Source organism: Aquila chrysaetos, chromosome 5 (genome assembly GCF_900496995.4).
Source record: "Aquila chrysaetos chrysaetos chromosome 5, bAquChr1.4, whole genome shotgun sequence".
Taxonomy (NCBI): domain Eukaryota; kingdom Metazoa; phylum Chordata; class Aves; order Accipitriformes; family Accipitridae; genus Aquila; species Aquila chrysaetos.
Window position 1 is genome coordinate 34,666,805 of NC_044008.1, and position 22,486 is coordinate 34,689,290.

Sequence of the window (22,486 nt, forward strand, 5' to 3'; positions counted from 1 at the left end):
TCCTGTGTGGTTTGGATCTCTGGGTGTCCATAGTCCTCTTTCTGGGCATGCCCATAATTTTCTCTGCTGAGTAATTTAGCACCTACCCCTTTTCTGAGAGCATTTGGGCTCCAGAAATGCCGTGAGCCTCTGTTAAGTACCTTGTCAAACTTACCCTGCCTGACAAAACCAAGCTTCTTTCAAAATTAAGTAAGTGCAAGTATTGACAGACATGATGATTGCTTTTTTTTGGTATAATGACTTTATAAGGACTGAGAAGTTTGAGTTCAGATCCCTGCTTAGCTGGCTGTCTACTGAGCTGTGATCAGTCCAAAACCCAATCCACTACTGCCCAAAGGCTACTCTGATGACTGGGTATAAATCATTGCAAAAGGAGTTGAAGGGCAGAGGGGATCTGAACAAGATCTTTGAGATCTTTAAGATCATCGATCTTAAAGGTCTTTTTCAACCTAAATGACTCTATCATTTCATGATTCTATAAGATTTGCTGAAGCAGTGACATCTGGCAGCAAATGATGGCTTTTCACTGGCCCAGGAGGAGAGGAATAAATAGAGGTGACACAAGAGGGACCTGGAATCTGTATCCCAAGTGCTTCACTTGGGATTATTGCAAAAGCAGTGCTTAGAGCAAGAGCTGTAATGTTCACACCTTCATTTTCTTAAAATAGGCACCTAAATAGGCATTTAGAGTAAATCTGATTTCAGTCCTTCAATGCCTTAATTCTCCAAGTACGAAGATAGGGACAATAATAGCTGCCTTCTCACAGCGAGGATGTGAAAATAAATTCTTGAATGAGAATGAAGCTCTCAGGTACTATTCTGAATTTTTCCATAGCGGTGGTTGGGAGGAAATGAATCAATCTGTCTTTAGATAAGGCACCGAATAAGTGCGCAGCTAGAAAGGATAAAACAAAACATTAAAGAACTGCTCATGTCTTTGCAGACAAAGAGTGTGATATGACAAAAGTCTTTACTAGACAGAAGAGACTATTCTCTTTAGCACTTCATATCTCTGAATGGATGAATGAGCTAAATTCTGCTTTTCTGAAAGGGCTGCTTAAGGACTCCTCTGTTAGAATATGTCCCACTATTGATATTTAAAACCAGACAAACGTCCTGAAATTTCAAAAATACATCCATGTTCATATCCAAAAAGGCTGGCTGGCACAATCCTGTCAATGTGTTTTTCAGATAAACTGCTCATGTAAAGTGACAAGCAGGAAATTATAGTATCCCCGCAAACGGATGGAGGTTGCATCTTTTTCAGTATGAAGTCATGTCTTTATGTGACTGCACATGCCTGCATTCTCATATTCACTCTCACTCTGCCATGTGGCATATATTTATGTGACACATAAATATTTTATCTGCTTTTAGACTAGAGTGGTCAGATAAGAGGTAATATTTAAGGATGTGGAGGGTCTTGTGACAGATGGGATCACAGATAAGAATAAAAGGCACACAAAGGAGCTACTGAATGGTCAGAAGCTCCTTTTAAGAAAGGGTATGACAGCATTGCTGAGGTAACCACCCACTTCTAATATACTCAGCGTTTCATGAATTACCTTGTTTATAGAAGTGAAAATTTTTGACCAGTCTCACTTATTTGCATACAAATCACAGCTCTACATTCATGAACTCTCTTTTTTGAAAGTTCCCTTTAGACGTTGCCCAGCACACTTGTGTATATCTGTATTTACAGTATACCAGTAAGTACTTTCTAGTAGCCCATACCAATTTCAGTAAGCAAGCAGTAAACTGGGATCTAATAAAATTTCATATTCAATAAATTAGACGATTCCCTGTTACATTTCATCAGAATAATGTTTTCATTGGCATATGTATATTTATTTTTATTCATTCTTTGAGAACTGTCAGCAGCTGCCTCCTGTCAGATGGGCTTTGGGGTCCCTTCCTTTGAAGGTCCCTGTGGGCACTGGTTGCCCAGGAATGTCTGTCCTCCCCTCGCTGGGAGGTCTCAGAGGAAGGGCCGTCAGGAGGAAGGTGCTCTGCAGCGTCTAGCTTCTGGCTGCTGCTTGCCCTCGTGTGAAATGACTGGAGGGGGCAAACTGACTTGGGACACAAAGTCGTCACTACTTTGATAATAAGCAGCTCTGCCCCCTTTTTAATGCCCCCCCCCCCTCCCCAACTGACAGATGATACAGTTTATTTGTTCCCTGGTGTCTGGATGAGGTAAATCTCCAATGAGAAAGGGCTGGCTGAAGTCTGGTGCAGATAGGGTAGAAAAGATACTGATGGATGGGGAAAAGAAATGGCTTTGGATATCAAGATATGCTGCAAGACAGTACCTTCTACATTCTATGCATTTATTTTGTTGTTCTCAACGGCTCCCAGATTCCTAGACATCTTCAGTGGCTAATATCTTTTTTTTTACTCACCTGTTAGTATTTACAAAAGTTGCAATGTGACATAAAGCTCACCTTTGTGTATGTGTGGTCAGGTTATGTTGTGTTCGGTTTGGAGCTAACCTTGCCTGCCACTGAGCTACGTGAAAGGTCACTCATCAGCTATTGAAAGTTTCTTTGGCTGGCAGAGATTTCAAAGAGTAGAGAATTGCACTGGTTATAGAGCCAATATACTTCAATGCAGCTCTCATTCTGTCATTGCTGGAGCAGTAATACGGAACAGCTTAAGTGTTTTTGTTAATACTTTTTGTATCTAAAGTCTAGATGTGGGATATTTATGGTAGACAGATTGTGTCATTTCACTTTACTTGTGGAGCCACCGGAATTCCCTCATCTTCAGAGTGTGATACAGAGCTCATCCTATCTCTCAGGGTTATGCATAAGAGCATCTGGTGTGCATGAAGAAAGTGTTGAAATGGGTAGAAAATTCAGTCTTCTGTGCTTCTGTTTGGAAAAAAGCCAGTCACCATGTAGGATGGGAGAAGACACCTTGGGGAGAGCAGTTCACAGGTGAAGGCAGGAGAGGACAGTAATCCCGCACTGGAGTATCCTGCAAAGAAAAAATGATGTAACTAATTTCAGGTGTATGGTGTAAAGGGCAATTGTCATTGTTATTGTAAGAGCTGGAGATCAAAGCACTCTTCATTCACAGGAGAACTTGTTTATTTTTCTATTTTTTCTCTGAATTCATGAAAAGCCCGCAGCTCTTCTCAGGTATCATAATGTCTCTGATTCTGTGTGAAAAAGAAGTTTCTAACCTGACAGAGCATCAGCCAGTAGCAGCAAGGCAGCTCAACAGTATCTTTTCCCTTCTTTTGAGAAAGGGTATTCACTTTCTTTCATTCTGTTTGTCTTTTTTTTTTCCACTTTCTCCCTCAACAGTTTTTCCACCACTTAATTCTGGTTTGACATCTCTGTGCTGACAGAGAAGTTAAGATTGATGACCTCTTATGTTCTTCTGGTCAGAGAAGATGAATCAAAGCAAATTGTTTTATTAGTTAATAAGACCAGCCTACTTATTTTTTGCAAAAATAGCATAGAGCAAAGGAGTTCAGGGAGCAAAGATTGTGGAATGACAGGGGAGGCATTTAGATGTAGTCTGGTGGTGGTGTTTGCTAAAAAACTGAAGGTGGCTCTGGGCATTTTGCCAGTTTGTTCAGGCTGAGACTTAGCTCTCAGCTCAGGAGGAACTATCTGAGTCTTTTAAGTTCATAATGTAAATGGATGTCGGTTTGGTTTTGTAACCAGAACTAATATGATTTTAAATAGCCAAGCTATTTTTACTTTTATAATTGACCCTTGCTTCTTGTCCTTTTTGAATCAATGTCAGTTAGGGAACATGTGATCCTTGGAGACCAAGCTATGGTTGTAGATAATAAAGCCATTAAGCCTGCCATTTTTTGGTTTTTATGGAAAATGCTTCAGAAAACTAGAAAAAAAAATCCCAACAGAATAAACCCATGTATTCCTATGTATTGGTATAAAAACTGTTCCTATTTTTGGAGAAATCCTGGCTTAAAGATTCCTGTTTGGAGCAGTCTTATCAGGGATGATTTGCTGCAGACATCAGATTGCTGCAGGATTTGAGAGATCCCACCACAAAAATTGGAAAGAACAATCTTGGGCTCTATCATAGGTACTACATTCTTTTATCTCTAGTAGCCATGACAGTGGTCAAAACCCCGAGGAGTTTCACTGTGCTTTGTGCTGGCAGGAAATGTCCATGCAATCCGTGGCACATTTCAAGATTTTCTTTTTGGCCTAATCTTTGTCAAGAGCTGAAAAAGTTTCCAGGGCTTGGGAAGCAGCGTGTTAATGTATGCTGCATGTCCTCCAGAAGGACTCCAGCATCCATTGACCTCAAAGTCGTGGTGACCCGGCAGGGAGGATGCTGTTCTCCTATTCCCACATCTTTATGTAGTTCAGCATGCAGGTGCACATGGTTTGTGTGTACTTGTACTGCTAAACCATGCTTTATTTCCAGGAAATCGTCAGTGGTTTGTAGAACTTGTTCAGCAGATATGGAGGCCACTTCTACCCCTGGCTGCAGAAGCCATGTTCTTACACCCATTTAGTAGGCACGGCTGATGGTTGGACTCGATGATCTTGAAGGTCTTTTCCAACCTAAATGATTCTATGATTCTATGATTCACTCACTTGCCCCATCCTGTTCTACACTAAAGCAAAATTGAGCCACAGGCCCCACCTGCCAACTGCACCAAGAGCCTTCTTGTTCTCTGTCCTTCAGCTTCAGGCCTATTTGTTGCTCCTCAGGTCTCTCTTGAACCTTTGCACTTGCCCTTTTCCCCACTATTATCTCTTCTGAAGCCACTTTTAAGAAATAATTTTCATTTTTAGGGAAGTGCATGGATCTCGTGATCTTTCAGTGCAAGGATAAGGCAAAAACCTATCCATACAGATGTGCTCCCTTGCTAGCTAGGAGTATTCATGTAGAAGTGATGCTTAAAATTTGCTGAGGTTCTTTAAATAGAAATATATTTGTGTTTCCAAGCAGAGATTTTGATGAGTTTCTTCACAGTCTGAGCATATGCATTTTGAGGACAGTAAAGTGGGGTCTGATTACATTCCATGTGAACATTTCAAGTTCTGGATTAGTGCTGACATCTGCTGTTTATTCTTACCATATACATGAAACACAGGGCAGGGAATTGCTGCCTGTGTGCTTTTTGCTGTCTCAATTCCATGTTTTATTTCACGCAAGGAAACATTAATAGAAATCACAAGATACAGTAAAACCTCCATGGGTCAGTAACTATTCCTATGGGATTAAGACACATGAAGTAAGGAGCTGACAACAAAAATGAAACTGAATTTTTATCGTTTTAAATGACTGTTGATGCTTTTCAGTGAGGAAAGGGCTTGAGATAGGTGGCCTAAGGAATGAAGCTGTCTGCGTTTAGGGTGGGTATTTAGCCTGGAAGTTCCTTAGTACAGGGATCACTTTTCTGTTATCCATTTCTACAGGAGCCCCTGAAATGCTTGGTTCCTAATCCACAGCTGGCAGAGCTGGCTGCTACCGCAGGGTGATGGGGTTCTGGCAACACTGCAAGAATACTGTGTCCTCATCCGCCTTGCCTGCTCCCAGTCGGACCCAGCAGCACCAGTCCAAGGAATGTCGGCTGCCAGCCTGGCCACAAGCATGGGGATCACTCTGAGTCGCCTGGGCAGGTGTCACCACTCGGTGTCACTGGGACCTGCAAGAAAGAACGGCTGGGAGACACCAGCTCCTTTCATACAGGTTATTAAACAGGTCATTAAACAGGGTGCCTGGACTCTTCCTGCTCTTGCCAGTCATCCTCCCTTTTAACCTCACCCCAAACAATTGTGTGGGATAAAACAGTTTTAGATAACAAGATTTTCTTTGTGATGAGGTCATCATGATAACAGACATCAGGGAGAAGATAAGCATGGGAGCTTCTGCGGAAATCCTAGACTTATCTCATTAGTGCAGCACATGACAACTTTTTATGTTTCCTCTCTCAAAGGAAAGCAAATCCTTCACTTAAACAAAATGACCACACGTACTGATCCAAAGACAACTATGGCAGCTGTCAATTGCATTCTCTTTACCAGGCATTGGAATTAAGCACACAATTATTCCCAGTTTTGGGATTTGCTACCTGTGTTAAGTGTCATGAGTCAGAGAGATGCAAAATTTTCAGGTTGTTTTTAAAATCAGAAAGGCTTTAAAATAACATTTGAATAATTTTTATCTGTGCTGCGGTATTTCAGTCCACTATAGTTTCCCTTTTCCAAACTTTTCTCCACAACCCATAATCCTGTAATTTTTTTCCTCATAAAATGCTTCATTCCGAGTCCCATGAATCCAAGATCTGGGCTTTTAAGAGATTTGCAATTAAACTTAGAGAATTGGCAAAACAGTGCTCCAGCCTTCCTGAAGGATAATGCTAACTAACGATGTCGTTGCTGAGGTCAGGTTTCTGGAGTCTCTGGCTTTGATTCTATTAATGGTTTTAAACTAAAAGGGAGTAGATTTATATTAGATATAAGGAAGGAATTCTTCACTGTGAGGGTGGTGAGGCACTGGAAGAGGTTGCCCAGAGAGGCTGTGGCTGCCCCATCCCTGGCAGTGTTCAAGGCCAGGTTGGATGGGGCTTGGAGCAACCTGGTCTAGTGGAAGGTGTCCTTGCCCATGGCAGCGGGGTTGGATTAGTGGATCTTTAAAGGTCCCTTCCAACCCAAACCACTCCATGATTCTATGATTCTTCAATGACTTCCATTAACTCTGGATGAATTCGGTAGGGTTCCCTCAGGAGAAAGGCTATCAGGAGGGTACAATGTTGAAAACAGTTTAGGTCATAAATGCAAGGCAAAGCTGAGATATTAATCCCAGGGAAGCCTGTGAATACTAATATGCTTTGCACTGTAAGAGCAGGACTTGTATTCAGTTTCTCAAGAGAGTGTAGCCATTAACTTAGTGTGATGAAAAGACAATAATATGCCTGAACACTGAAAATATTTAACTTTTTTTGAGTATGAATTAACAAGTACAGTCAGCCTCAAAATTGTTATTATTTTGTAAAAGTAGTAACAGTGAAATCTAGAAAACTCACTTAAGTCCTGTGAGAGGTAACTTTACTACTGTAAATTAGAAATAAGTATGTGACAGATGACGCTAATTGTTTTGGACTGCAAGAGATCTGGGCCTTTAAATTACAATCCCAGTGAGTACAAATAATGTCTCAGAAGTCACTGAGGTTTTCATTAACCCAAAGCTGGGGCTGGCACAACGCCTCCTTCCCAGGCCCGTGCTGGGACCTGGCCCAGGCTCTCTACACCCCTGAGACCATGAGAGGGTTGGACAGATTTCCAGCTGCCCATGAACCTCCTTGAGAGGTATGTAGGCACCCGGTGAGCTGCTGGGCACAGAGTTACCAGCTTTGCTGATGCAACAGAAGGTTTTTCTGGGTGTGCATGACCGGTGCGCTCGGGCTCCTTTCCCATGGCACCCCAGGAGTGGTGTGAGTAAAGGGAAGACCAAGACCCTTGCCTTGCTCTCAGCCCCCGCTCCACCAGCAGCACTCCCTGTGTGCAGGAGGTGATTGCTTCTCTCTGTCAGTACACGAACACACTGTTCTCTCCTGAAGGGGGGATGACAATAAGTAAGTTCCTGCGTGAAGGCGTTTCCATTGCATTTTAATTACATGCAGCTTCAGCAAGTTGCGCGAGTTGCTGTAGTTTTAATGACATCATGTAATAATTCACTTCACAGAACTGAAAAAGCTACTGAGAGGATGAGGGCAATTACAAGTCGTACCTAGGGGGTTAGGGATATGTTGGGTTTTCACTGCCAGAGAGTCTTTGCTATATTAAAAAACAGTGATTTTTTTTTTTTTTTCAACATCTTTTTGGTTAAACAACGCCTGTCATATCCCCAAACAATTTTCTCATTTAGCACTCAGAAAATTAGCACTCAGTCAAACTCATCTTTGGCTGAATTAGCAGTTCTCCACAAGGCACTTGGATGTGACTGCATTATTTTGACGTGGCTGTGGGGCATGGTGCTCTCTAAGTGCTACCTGTGTTGTGACTCTGATCCTTGAAATGGGACGTGACATTTGTGGTCAGTTAGACAATTTGGTGGACACCTGGAGAAGATGCGAAGTATTACAAAACCAGAGATAGTCAATGACATTAACCTGCTCTGATGCCTCTGCATTATTCAAAGAAGCCAGGGATTGGGAAAATAGAGCGGAGGCTTCAAAGGTGTGATTACCTGATGCAATCGTATTGTAATCTGAGGTGGTCACAGTACTAAACTGTGAACCAATAAATAAAATTATTTTCGTCACCTATTTTAAGCATTAGTTTGCCTTAAACTTCTATTAGTTTAACAGCATTTGATTGAAAAAGATCTTCCTAAAAGTGCTCACTTTCAAGTGCTTGCAACAAATCTGGCCTGCATAAATGCCTTCCCCAAGGCTGAGCTTCAGAAGGGTCTCCTATAATCGTGTTCCCGGTGCCGAGGAGTGCTCAAGGACTGTTTCCTTGTGGGAATCCTCATGAGTTGCAACATCCTTCTGGGAACAAGGATTAATCTTAGCTCTACTTCTACATGTCCCAGTATGCTGACTGATTTGTCAGGGGCAGGTTGCCATTACCCTGACTTAGACAGCTGGTTAGGTCTTCTCTCTTTCTCCCATTTTTACTGAAAGAGGTTCACATGCAATCTCCTTTTCTTGCCATTGCATAGATTGAGGAGATGACTCTTATTAATGCTAACGAGGGGTTACTCTGAGGAGCAACATGCAGAGGCAGTATCGCAGAGAGGAAGGGAACAATCTGTTCTGTTTCTGCTGCTTTAGGACAAGGAGTGGTGGGCATGTACTGCAGCAAGAAAGATTCAAGTTAGACATTAGGAGTAAAAAAACACTTTATAAGGACAAGGACGGGGAGTGCTGAAACGGATGGCCTTGAGAGACGGTGGTGCCTATGGAAGACCATGAAACCAAGCTAGACAAGCACTGCCAGGACTGACGTGGACAGTGTTGGTCCTGCTCAGCTGTAGATAAAGGGTCGGAATTTGTAACCTTTCCGGGTCCTCTCCACAGAGAAATTACTTTGCCGCACAGATCTTGGTTTTAGGTAGGTAAACTACCGTTACTTCTATGTGAACTTTGACACCTCCGTGTTGCTGAGATTGGGACAGGCACTCATGAACACCCAGGTGGATGTCAACTAACACCTCCTCTCCTTCCCCGTCCCTTTGCGCAGCCGGTGCGGTGCCACAGCGGCAGGTTGTCAAGGGCAGCTGGGTGCACCACCTTTAGCACTTTTCTCCTCTCTACAGCAAAGAGTCTTTTACCGTGTTCCCACAGCATAAAAGTAGGAGGAACCAAACGATAAGTAGGAGACAGGAAGAATCATTAGTTAGGAAGCCAGTCTGCAGCTTGTGTAATCTTGGTTAAACTACTGTGCTTTTTTTAAAACATAATGCATTTGCAAACTCTTTCTTTTGGTCTAATAAACTCTCTTATTTGTTGTTTCTGCAGTTCCTACTACAATGATGCTCTGGGGTGTTGGTGCACTCCTGTAGTAAGTTAGAGTGAAAGGGAGCATCTATGGCTATATTACACCTCTGCTTCGTCCCACTGTAAGAAACCTTCTAAAAGTGTGAAGAGCTGCTCCCTCTCTTTTTGTGTTTGCTCAGCTAGGTAGTGGCTTTTAGCATGTATATGAAACTAGGCAAAAAAAAGCACACAGTAAGCATGGTCTACATATGACATAGTTTCTTCCTCCCTTTTCAGGTTTGAACATTAACTGCACACAGCCAGGAAGGAGCATGAATATACAGACAGGGAAAACTACCACTGAATTATTATGCAAGCTACTTAGCACCTAGAATCATTGCAATCTTCAAAGGGACTTTTAAAATACTGCATTGATACAAGTGACAGAATACACCCAGGATGGGAGAGGGGCTTCATATGTATCATTTGGCAATGCTGTATAAGGTGTATAATATTTGTAACAGCTGTTAGGTTCTCTGAAGCTACACTACATTTATGGAATTTTCCATTGAGCTCTAAATATTCAGGTCACATACACAGTTAAATTTCCAGCAGTGGCAGTACAGATAAAAGCACTCCAACCGTATGCCATAATTGTGCTCTATTTAGAGAGTGCAGCAACTCAGGCATTTTCACAGCAGTCGTCTTAGATACGGTATACATTCTGCTTTATAAATGCCAATTCATTAGCGCAAGTAACACGTAGCATGCTGCTCTTAAAAAAAAAAGGGAGAGTGCTATGTTTCAGTGAGGAATAAACATACAGAAAAACCCTATTACTTAGAAGAAGGAAAAGAAAAATGGAGAGGAATGCCAAATTCCATTTCATCTTTTATACAAAGGTCTGTAGAATATCAAAGTCTATTTTGTAAGACGTTTCAAATAAGTGGCAGTAATTTGAGTATCCATAAATTAATATTAAAAAGACTGTTTGGAAATTTCCACTTCAGGATATTGAATTGCCATAGATGAAATCTGCCACAGAAAGAGTGTATCATGGACAGGACACAGTTTTACAATACAGTGAACAAGGACATGTATTTTGTAAATTATTTGTAGTGATGCTAATCTAGCTACAATTCCAGGCTGCAAGAAAGACAGCAACATTATTTTAATGCTCATGCTAAAGGTTTTCTACATTCAGCAGGTACTAAGCCAGCAAGCCTGACCAAACCCAGATACTAAAAATAAAGGAAAAATCATTCTATCACTGCAATCAGTTCAAATAAAACACAAAGAAGAAAATACTGGAGCTAAAATCGTGCTGTAGCTCACTACTCTGAAGTGGCCAGGAAGGCATGTTCACCTGTTGTACTATCAGTTTTGAGACAACCGGCACAGCTATGTGAGATCAGGTATTCGTGAAAAGTAGGTCAGCGCAGTCAATTGGATTGAGTTCCCAGTCTTGCTAGACTTATGAATAAAATATTTTGTACCTTTTTCTACAACTGTGCTCCATCTTGAACAGCAGATATATTAATGTGTTTCAAGATTTATTACAGTCACAAAATCTCTCCATGACCAAAATGTAGACCACTAAACTCTATTTGTAAGAAGTCACCTTTTTTGTGGCCTTTCTTTTGTACGTTCAGTACATATTAGAGGAAGGTGGTAAAATACATTGACCTTGCACCTTCTCTGCACCAGAAGCCCAAAGGAAACAGAGAGACCTTCGCTCTGTCCTTCGTCCTCGTCCTGTCCTTCGCCCCGTAGTAGCTGGGTAGTTTGTCCCATCCAGAGGTTTAGTCATGCCTCACCTAAGGAAACCTCAAGGAGGTCTATGACACCTGGGATTGAGGCCACAGCTGGTACGTACCCACAACCCTTGGTTACTGAACATGTTTTCTGGAGACAAGAAAGCTAGTTATAAAATAATATTGACGGCTCTGGCAGGTCTGGCAAAGGAGCTTTATGCAGTTACTGCCCCGTTGGCCATGTTTTTTCTCTCTCGTGGGAGTTTAGAGCCCCTTTGCCACAGCTGGGAGAAGGGGACGCCTGATTCACGTCCCCCAGTCCAGCTCACGCCAGGATGTACAGATACACGTTCCCTCCAGTCTGCTTGGGTTTGGGTCTGGTCAGCTGGGCAGGGAAATGGGAGCTAACGTGCTAAGCTTGCCCTGCTTTGCTCGGTGGGAACCAGGTTGTGGGATGGCTGTGAGCCCTGGGCTGGGTCATGCCAGGACGTGGGGCTGCCAGGAAAGGCCAGGGCTCTCCAAGGCTCCTGGAGGGAAAACAGAGCTGCTGTGTGGGCTCCTTTCCACGCTCCGCACCTCAGGCCGTGGACTGCCGTGGTTCAGGTTTCTTCTCCTTCCCGCGCACACCTGGCTCATCTTTCTGGCAGGGGAAAGGGGCAGGAGCTTTATGCAGCATCTGAAAGGGGGCAGAGACTGATTATCCAGCAGCTCCCAGAACTCCTGTCTCTTTTCTTCTCTGCCCTCCACATCCAGATTTACTGAATTGCCAGCCACATTAGAAGGAGATGCTTCTGCTGGGTAATACCTACTTAAAGCATTGCTCTAATTAGAGCCGAGGAAGGGCAGGAGAAAGTGAAAGGCAGAGAACCTAGTCCTCTTTCTGCAAGATAACAATGTCTTACAAAGCAACTGCAGTAACTTACTCCCAGCTCCACAGAGCAGATTCTTGCCATTCTAACACGATTTTGATTGTTTAAGTATCGTATCAGTTTTCTTTCACACCGTGCAGAGCATGATACTTTTATGGAATAACATCCAACCTCTGTTGGAGGTCTCCTTCCAGCCACCTGCCCTCAGAAGACCCCCAAAAACAAGCATGAATTTCCAGGCTTGTTTAACTGGCTCAGGTTGCTAGAAGAGTCAAACAAAATCTTCACCTCAGGAAGTATCTGGACAGCAAATACCATTACAAAATGGCTTTCCACAATTTCTATCCCCAAACCTTTGACTAAAAAGGTCTGATCCACCTTAGCTGTATTTCTGGATGTACTGGACTGATAGCTCTGGTTCCTTGCTTTCATGCATTGCTTTGGGCTTATTATAGAAATGTTTAACCTGGGTGTCACAAGCGCAGAGAAAACCTGCAGGCATATAAAGATGCAATCATGGAATAGCAGCAAGACATTTTTAATAGGGTTCATGCAATGCCTTATAATAGTGTGGCTCAAAACAAACAAACACAAAAAGTGATTTTCTTCATCTGTCTTCACAAAATTGCAGATACATTTGAATTTGCCAAGAGTTTTTGATTTATGAATGATAAACATGAAACAGGCATTAGAAGCTGCAAACAGGGCTTGATCGCCCATCACACAGACAAACCTGATGGCCTGAGAAGGCTGCTGATTTCATCAGGGTTGTGTTTGTCTGCTTTTCCTAGTTACTTCTTTCTGTGGGCAGTCACTTCTATTTTCAACCATTCGTGCAGTCTGTCTTGCAGTTAAAACAGGCAGAAACAGTTTCTGCAAAATCAGTGAAAGAAGCAACAAGGCAGCTCTCACTGACCCCTTTGATTTAATTTTGCCATGTTGCTCTGCCTACAGTCTGCAGCATAAACTAAAAACATTTGAAGTTGAGCAGTCTGGGTATGCTCTCGTAGCATGTAGGTCACCCGATCAGTTATCTGGCAGGCCCTGACACATAAGCTTCTGAGTTAATAAACCTTGGGACTGTGTGGATCAATTTCAGCATCCAAAGCTAATGGAAATAAATCTTCAGCTATTTTTATTTAATTTCTTAATTTTGGCACCCTTTTCCCCACAAAAGAAGATTATAGAAAGAATTCATCACAAAAGTACAAAAATTCAAATACTGGCTCCCTTTAAGCAGCTGAAAAACTGTATGGAACTAACCTTCATGTCCTTCTAAGCCAAGTCTCTCTAATCTTTCAAATCCAGTTCAATCTTATTATCAACTCACTTGGCAGAATTAATATACTGAAACAGGCACTTTGCCAAGGTTTTTTTACACTCAGTTTCTGTTATGCCAATTCAGTTACAAATTATTTCTTTACAAAGCTTAATCATATATAATGAATTAATATAAGCAAAAAGACCAAAGAAGATACGGTTGACTACGTTACAGCCTAAAGAGGTAATTAGTTTTATAAACCTGAGTAAAGGATATTAGACACCTATATTTGTGCTGTGATAGATTCAAATCTACATGGCACATAGAAAATGAAACAACCAAACTCACCCAAATCTACTGGAAATGAAGATTGTTTCATTTTCACATTGAAATACCAAAAGTAGATGGTGCGAAATGGAAATCTCTTAGTTCTGATTTGGACAATAAAACATTTAACCACTTTGCCTGCTCAGCATGTTACACCAAATGAGTTATAACTTTCATATTTAGCACCAAACTAAAAATAACTTGGTTATCTACTGCTAAATCACGGCTATTCTCAGCACAGCTTCTAATAGAAGTGCTTTGGCCACACTGGAAGGGGTAACAGTTGTAAACTGTTGTGCTAGTAATGTCCTAATGACCTGAGTTCGGAGCAAAGACGTAAGTACAATTTGTACTTATCTCTTGTCCAGGCACCTGTTTACACCAAAAATATTGTTACCAGACGTAGGGGTGTGAAGAACACTCTGATTACTTGTGTGAGGGTAATAGGATTTCTGTGGACTTTTCAAAATCTAGGATGTGACCATTATGAACAGCTATTTGAAAACTATCAGTAGACTTACTTCTTCAGATTGGGACATGGCCATTACAAGTTGAGGACAGACAACGTTCACAAAATCCTTATTTGCAAAAGGTGAGGAGATGCTTTTAATACCATACGAATGGAGAATTCCAGATCTATTTACCCAAACACTCACTAAAACTAAAACATACTGCACATGACCAGGACTAAGGGACTCGTGTTGTAAAAGGATGCAATAAATCACTGCACTGAATACAGAAGAATATTTTATTGATAAAACTAGCCTTGAGATTTGATGCCATTTACCATAAAAAAAATTAATGCTATTATTTCACCAGGCAGCTACTGGTGTTTCTGCCCTACTTGCTCTTTTGTAAAAAGGTTATTGAAAAGTATACACATTTGTTACTGGATTTTGCATAAGCTCCTGGTGATGCCATGAGGAAACCCTGTCTCGTCTAGAGACAAGCTGTGCTTGATCAGCAGAGAGAAGTTGGACTTCTTGTTTTCTACTGAGGTATCCTCAGTTCCTTCCTGCTTTCTGGCACTACTTATGAGAGAAACCAAATAGGCTTGTGGTTTTTATTGGATCACTCCTGCAATCCTTAAAATAAAAAATTTTATTATGTACAGATAGGTAGACTTGTAGGACAACTATCATTGCTATGTCCTGTGGAATGGTAATAGTCTGGGATGGTGACCAAGCATGCTGAGGAAACACAGCCTAAGTCGATCTACATTCACTTATTTCCATTGTGGTTCACAAACCCTGGCAAGGGTCTCTATGATGTAGCAGCCACTTTGCTGAATAATGCATCGGTGTCTGGTATTTTCATTATCTTTCCTCCCATCCAAAGGCATAAAGGTTTTGAAAATCCAGAAGATTATTTTAAAAATTTTCCTTCTGGCACTGCAATTGTAATAATAGCCTCGAGCAGTGATGTAAGACTCAAGTAGTGAGGGAAGACGGACAGCCTGGCAGGTCAAGCCCAGAGCTGTCCTCAGACCTGAAAATGTTTCTGAAACAGTGAAAAGGGACACCACTCCCTCAGAGAATCCTTGCTCTGATCTTACCTCAGCCACCAGCTTCCTCTCAACCAGAGCCCATCCCTTGCTTCTATGCCTTACTCCTGGAACGGTGGTAATATTCATCTGGGCCAAGGACAAGCTCTAAAGCTTTTATTGGTTAAAGCTCACAAGACATCAGAACGTGCCCAGGCTGTATAACGCTGACAGTGAGCTGCTCTGAGTCCCAGACTCCTATGCCTAGCTCTGCTGAGTCCCCAGATGAAGTGCTGAGCCATCTTCCAGACCCGTGTCAGGTAATTAAACACTTCTGCGTGTACGGCACGGCCCTGTGCTACCTGTGGACACTGCCAATAGCAAGACAACGAGGGGTGCACATAGACTGACGAACACAGGAACATGCCCAGACCCAGGGTGCACTTGGTTCTTTTGGTCCATCCCTGAGAAAAATCAACTTGTTTTCTTTAATTGACAAGGGAGTTTGTGGTCTCATAAAAGAATGGTTGCTGAATTGAAGTCATGATCACTTTCTTTTCATGTGAATGTTTAACAGAAGGACTCTAGAAAATAACAATGGTAACCAACCACTGGTTCTTCTGATCAGTTCTTCTTGGCTTGCTTTTCATTCTAATTAGTGCAGTAATTTAATTAACATAACTGTTCACGAATTTTTTGTGTGTCTATTTTGCACACTCACCCATACTTCTGTCACTGACCTCATTTGGATTGCTCGCAGTATGTACACATTCCTTTTAGCAGATTTAACCACCATGTGTCATGTGCCAGTGGGAAGAAAATTCTGTCTCGGTATTCTCAATATTTAACAAAAAACATTTGAAATAACAATAAACCACAAATGTTGCAAAACCAGAAAAGAGCAGGGCTCAGCAAACTAAGAGAAGTTCTGTCTGCAGTCTGGATCGAGTGAGATCGAGAAATCTTCACAGACCGCACTTGAGTCAGTGCCTGAACTAAAATGTGGCCGTTCTGTTCCATCAGTTTATCTTATAAATTGGTATTTTGCTTATTCCAAGCGAATTATAGGTCTTCCAAAGACAAGCTTTTCACTGTAACCACTTAGAAATAAGTTAAATGATACAATCGTGAGTGCACAATGCAAAAACTACCAGAAACGGTCATTTTACAGTCTTACCATTTCACAAACATATTTTCTTCAGGTTTGCCTTGATTGTTCAGGTCCAGTTGAGGTCTACAGAACAAGCCAAAGCCCACGCCAGAAGTCAGTGGCAGAAGGCTCAACCGCTAGGATTAAAATTTCTGTCTCCAGCTCTTTTTGAATGGTTTGAGCATGACCTTTCTGACAGGAGCGTAGACAGCCAGGTACTTGCTGCATGGGGAATGGGGATCTCCTGCTTAATGGAAATGCTGAAATCTAGCCCGTGTGTGCGTGGGGAGATGCTTGAGGGTTTCCAAGGAACCAACCCAGATGGGGGACGGTGGGCACTGCCCTGCGGTACCCCACGCCGTGGGCTGCAAAGGGTCACTGGAGTCACCGGGATGGGATGGTGCCGATACGCCCACGCTGCGCTGTATCACCTGGGGTTGGGATGTCCCCGGCCGTCCCTGAGCGTCCCCGTGAAGCACATCAGCTGCTCAGAGAAGAAGAGATAAGGAACTGGTGGGAGTTCGCTGATAAGCCTATGGGGTGGGGAAGTGGGATCTGACTGAACTTCTGCAGGATGTTTATCACAGTCTGTGGCACATAAAAGCAGCCAAATTGCTTCCAGATCTAAGCCAGATATGGAAACAAGTCAGGTGCTTTTTGCGCGGTGCTGCATTTATAGGAGCAACTCAGCAGCTTCAGCCTGGGGCTGCCTCTGCAGTGGGTGATGACCTCCCAGAGTCTTTGCAGCTTTTGTAGCAGCCCTGCTTGGCCATCGGTTGCCCACAGCTGCCGGTGAGCTGACTACAAGCCCCTCTTCCATCTGGATGCCTCTTGTAATGGATGCTTTCCAACTAGATAGATACAAACCTGCTAGTGTGGTGTTATCAAGCATAAAAGAGAGCTACCTGATAGAAATTATACACTGACTGCCTCCTTTTCCATTTTTAGCATTATAAAACACAGGCAGTTATCCACATCATAAAAAGGAGGAAAATATTACCAATATTACTGCAGCATAAGTTTATGTTTCTGTATTAATGCTATGGGTGAATATTTTTTCGTGTATCTAAAGCACAGTCAAATTGTGGAACTCGTTCTAATAGGAAGTTACAGAAACCACAAATATAAATGACTTAATAATGTCAAATTTATGACTAAGAGGCTCATCAGTGCATGTTAAGTATCTGGATCCAAATGTAAACTCCAGCTAAGCATGTTCCTAAACTTGAAACTACTAGAAATGGAGGTGTTCTTGTGAAAGAAACATTGTGTAATTGCTTTGCTTTTAATTAGCTTTTCTTAAGCTGACATCTCTGATACCAGATACTAGACTAGATGGAGACTCACTCTGACTGAGTAGAGTTTGAATATTTGACCTCCCTCTCACGTAATAACTTATCTCTTTCCAAATGTCATATAAGACATACTTGCTAGCAATGTTCAGTATGTGCTTCCAGATGATGCCAAGTAGGATTTACTGAAGAGACACCTTTGCCCGTGTAACGTTTTCAAAGGGATTTTCGTGAGATGGCTGTGGGGACTGAGCTTGGTTAGCATCATTCAAAAGTTTGGTCACTGGCTTTTTTTCTCATTTGTCCAGGATAAAGACTGAACTCATGCCAGCTGAGATCAGTACCCTTCAGAAAGTGGTGTCTGAGACCTTGCTGAGATATAGAGTCCACAACACCTAGCTCTGGAAAAGCACAGTCTGGATTTGAGAAGATCTTGCAGGGGTTGGTAGAAGACAGTGGAAAATGGACTTCAGTTTCTCTAAACCTGTATTATGCTCTTACAGGGAAAATAAGACTGCAGTGACAAAGTCCTGGAGAAGGGCTTTTCCTGCACCACCTTTGGGGGCCCAAGGGGGTCTTCCACCACCGACACGTTTGTTAGGTATGACAAAGGGGAACGTGACACACTCTGGCATGCCAACTGCATTGCTTATGTGCTGCTTCAAAGAAATTGAGGGCTGTTATGAAGCTGTATGTATGTATAAAGAAATTAATCAGTGTTTATAGATGTAGAAATAGATTTCTGCTAGTTATTTCTGATAAACCTGGAATTGCTCAGCAGGTTTATACTGTTATTCATAAATAATGTAGGGGAAAAAGGATGTCACTGTAAAGTCATTCAGACAAAACTTTCAATCCGGTCCTGTCACTCGTGGTTGTATGCTTCAACCATTTATCTAGTGGGCAGTTACAACGGACACTCTGCCAAAGGAGAAATGCCCAGAACTGCCCCTGGGAAGGAGGCACCCCTGCAGCAGCCCGGGCTGGGGGGACAGGCTGGGGAGCAGACCTCTGGGGCCTCGGTGGGCAACCCTGTGCCCTGGCACCAAGGATGGCCAGCAGCCTCCCGGGCTGCACAGACAGGGGCACAGCCGGTAGATTGAGGGACGTGGATTATCAGACCACATCCAGAATACTGGATCCAGTTGTCCCCAGCACTGACCCAGCACAAGAAGGACCTCAGTAAGCTGCAGACAGGTCAGTGGAGGAGCCCCAGGCTGGTTAGGGGCTGGAGCACTTGCGTGGTGAGGAAAGGATGACCATGCACGAGTGAAGAACTCTCCAGAGATGAGAAGTTCTCACCCCAGCCCATGTTCACATTATGTAGTTTTATTGGTTTAGCCAGCGGGGGAAGTCCTTCTACCCACTGTCTCCATTGTCATGTCTGTTTGCTCTAGTGGTAACAGAAGCTATTTCTGCTTAGCTGAGTTGCAGGTTATTCGCCCGTTATCCAATTGATAATGAGTTGTGAAGGCCACGAAGAGTTTATTTTGATTAAAAGAAAACTGGACTTTTAACAGAAAACTGCTTTTCTGAAGCAACATAATTTCCCTCTGAGCTGTTTTCCTTCCAGAGGCTGGGGTTGGCTGACAGACTGAGAGGTCCTGTGATGGGGACTGTTGGCTTCAAGCAAAATCATGCCTTAACCTGTCCATTCTTGCAACCTTGTTGCATTCTCATTTCAAAAGCAAGGACAACCTATACACCTAAGCCTTCAAGTTTTTCAGCCTCCGTCAATGTGGCACAGAGAAGGCTAAAATTTTCCAAAGGGGAGAAGACAACTGAATGAGGTCTCGTATATGTTAGCTGTACAGTCTAATTCTGAATTCTTGTATAAATAAGAGAAGCATTGGTGCCCTACACACTTTAATGAGTGACATCTGCTCAGTTTTAGAAAGAATGCATCCAGACCTTCTCCTTGAGGCCTGAGTGTCTCCAGGAAAGCACCACGATCACCATGATGTGTAATCCGCCAGGACTTGTGTCCTCTTCTGGTTGTAGACCAAAGCCATCCTAGTCCTGGGAGATGAAGGCTTTCAGCATTTTATGGGTACAGACCCTAAAGTTTGTAATGGAAGAACCAACTAGAAGACTTACTAAAGGTGGAATAACTCATCTATGTCTAATCTTTATTGAACCTTACTGAATTTTTAAATAACTCGGCACTTTTTGGTTATTAGGACGCTGTATTCTACAGGTATTCAGAGGCTGTGGTTTGCCTATTAATACTTTTCTGCTGTCAAGCCAGCAAGAATAGTCATTAGTTTCATGTTATGATGTACTTTCTTAAAATCCGTACTGAAGCTGAATAATCTTGTAATGAGCTGGTACTGCTACACTCTTTGGTGAAACTTTGTGAATTACCTGCATCCCTTACTTCTCATGTGCTTCATACTCTAAGCAGCCTTGATCAGACTGTGAGATGATGCAGCTCATAGACTTCCATTCCAATTCAGTATTTAAGGAACAAAATTGCCACCAAATATAACTGGACAATTAGGGTTTCTGAAGGAAAATGTAAGGGACTGACAGCTGGATCTCACTTTATAAGTGCTGTTTTTCTAATATTAAGCACTTACAGTGCAGGCCAGTATGGAAATTGAGAGTCTTTTATTTTTCAGGCTCCAGGTGGAGAAAAGAATTGCTAAGTTTCCTGGCGATATTACCAGGGACTGGTGGAAGATAGTACACATTGCACTTTGATTTCTTTAAGCCTACCACAAACTCTTACACATGACAGGGCTTAAAAAAGACAAGTGCTAGGAAGAAGCCCTCTGGAGATCATCTCTTTAGTTACTAGTGTGTGAAAGAAGAGGTCAAGTTTATTCTTGTGGCTCTAAAACTGACTGTTTTACTAGAGGGAAAGGCAACATCAAAATTGTTCAGCCATTTATAATGCTAGTCAGATGGATCTATGCAACTTTCTGTGGTACTGCAGTTCAGTAAAGGTCACTGAGGTGCTGGTTTAAAGGAGCCCCATCTCCATACTTGTCATGGTTTAACCCCAGCCAGCAACTAAGCACCACACAGCCGCTCACTCACTCCCCCCGCCACCCAGTGGGATGGGGGAGAAAATCGGGAAAAGAAGTAAAACTCGTGGGTTGACATAAGAACAGTTTAATAGAACAGAAAAGAAGAAAGTAATAATGATAATGATAACACTAATAAAATGACAACAGTAATAATAAAAGGATTGGAATATACAAAAGATGCGCAGCGCAAATGCTCACCACCTGCCGATTGACACCCAGTTAGTCCCCAAGCAGCGATCCCCACAACCCCACTCCCCCCAGTTTATATACTGGGCATGACGTCACATGGTATGGAATACCCCGTTGGCCAGTTTGGGTCAGCTGCCCTGGCTGTGTCCTGTGCCAACCTCTTCTGCCCCTCCAGCTTTCTCGCTGGCTGGGCATCAGAAGCTGAAAAATCCTTGACTTTAGACTAAACATTACTTAGCAACAACTGAAAACCTCAGTGTGTTATCAACATTCTTCTCATACTTAACTTGAAACCACAGCACTGTATCAGCTACTAGGAAGACAATTAACTCTATCCCAGCTGAAAGGAGGACAATACTCAAGCACTTGGGGCTGGGTCACGGGCTGGTGTCCATCAACTCACAGGAATGTATAACTGAGTAATTCACTCAGTGTCCAAAAGGACTAACACCTGAATGATGCATTATTTTTGTCTAAGTTAATTTCTTCCAGTTTTTCATTATACTTTAGATAGCATATCATAGTCATAGGTTTCTGTCTCATTTTACCTGACAGGCTGCAACATCATAGAGCTGGAGAAGGCTTGGGTCTGAGCTGGCAAGTCGTCCTCCTCTTTCCTCAGAGGGTCTGCCAAGTCCTGTTCTGCTCTCTATGCAAGCCCAGGGTGATGTTTTGGGGGATGATCCAAGCCCTCCTCATGTCTTAAATTTATTTTGCCAGTGATGCAATGGGAAGCTCAAAACTCCTTGGATCCCCTTCCCATCGATGGCTGAAACTAGAAAACCTACTGAAAATCCCATCTCATTTTCCCCAGTTGTGACCTGAGGTGCTCTACAGTGACTTGATGCAGACAGGTTAATGCTCACATGCCAGTTAATGTACCCTGGGTGGAAACACTGCCTTCGCTGTGTGCTGTGCTCCGGTACCCATTGGCACATGCAGCTAAGACTGCTAAGGCCACATCCTATATTTCCGAGCATGCAGAACTGCTCTTCTGTGGTGGGGTTTTCTGGGGCAGAATTTTCCTGTCGCTCTGAAAATGCAAGAGGAATTGCAGTACTTATGGGACTAAGAGCATCCTTCTTTATGCCCTTTCTACTTCATACTTCTTGCATGAAGTGCCTTCAAATTTTGCTATTTGAATTTTAGCTTGTAATCTCTACTGGATTAGTCAATGTAGTTAAAGCATCCCTGTAGCTGAGTTAAGGGTTGTTGTATAATGACAACATACGACCAAGAGGCAGTACTCTAGTTATTCGTCAATTAAATTTTACAGTGATTGCAAGGTCACAGAGACAAGTTTTCTTTTAAATGGAAGCCAGGACTAGAATAGCATGGGTAACATATGTTCATCTTTTATATCCATAATGTTTAATACAAAATTAGTAAAAATTAAAGAAAATGAATGAATTTTGTAATAGTATAAGAAGCAAAAATGGCACTGCCAAGGGTTCTATCTCCTGATCCCCCTTTGTGTTTTGGTTTACACTGGTATTTCATAGCGAATATCTTACCAGTGGCAAAGAACCAGATACTGTGTTAGAGAAATGACCCCTTAGTTCTGTGTTCTGTCCCAGAAGGATGGAGGAGTGTCTGACACTACGTGAGGCCTCAGAAGAAAGGTGGTAGCACTAACCCACCTAATAGTGTTATCAGCACGGGAGTTATCTGGTTTCATAGCACTGCTGACTCTGGGATTAGCATTTGCTCT

General features: G+C 42.5%; 1 long non-coding RNA gene across 2 annotated transcripts; it reads left to right on the forward strand.

The window, feature by feature from the left end:
• Positions 1-760: 760 nt before the first annotated feature.
• Positions 761-21,388, forward strand: LOC115341609. 2 transcript variants are annotated; one of them, XR_003923454.2, is made up of 3 exons: positions 761-811; positions 16,315-16,775; positions 17,863-20,602. It is a non-coding gene; the product is annotated as an uncharacterized LOC115341609 (long non-coding RNA). The 2 variants fall into 2 exon arrangements; XR_005932525.1 differs by lacking the exon at positions 761-811 and adding an exon at positions 21,331-21,388 and having other exon boundaries at positions 16,259-16,775; positions 17,863-18,155.
• Positions 21,389-22,486: the final 1,098 nt, after the last annotated feature.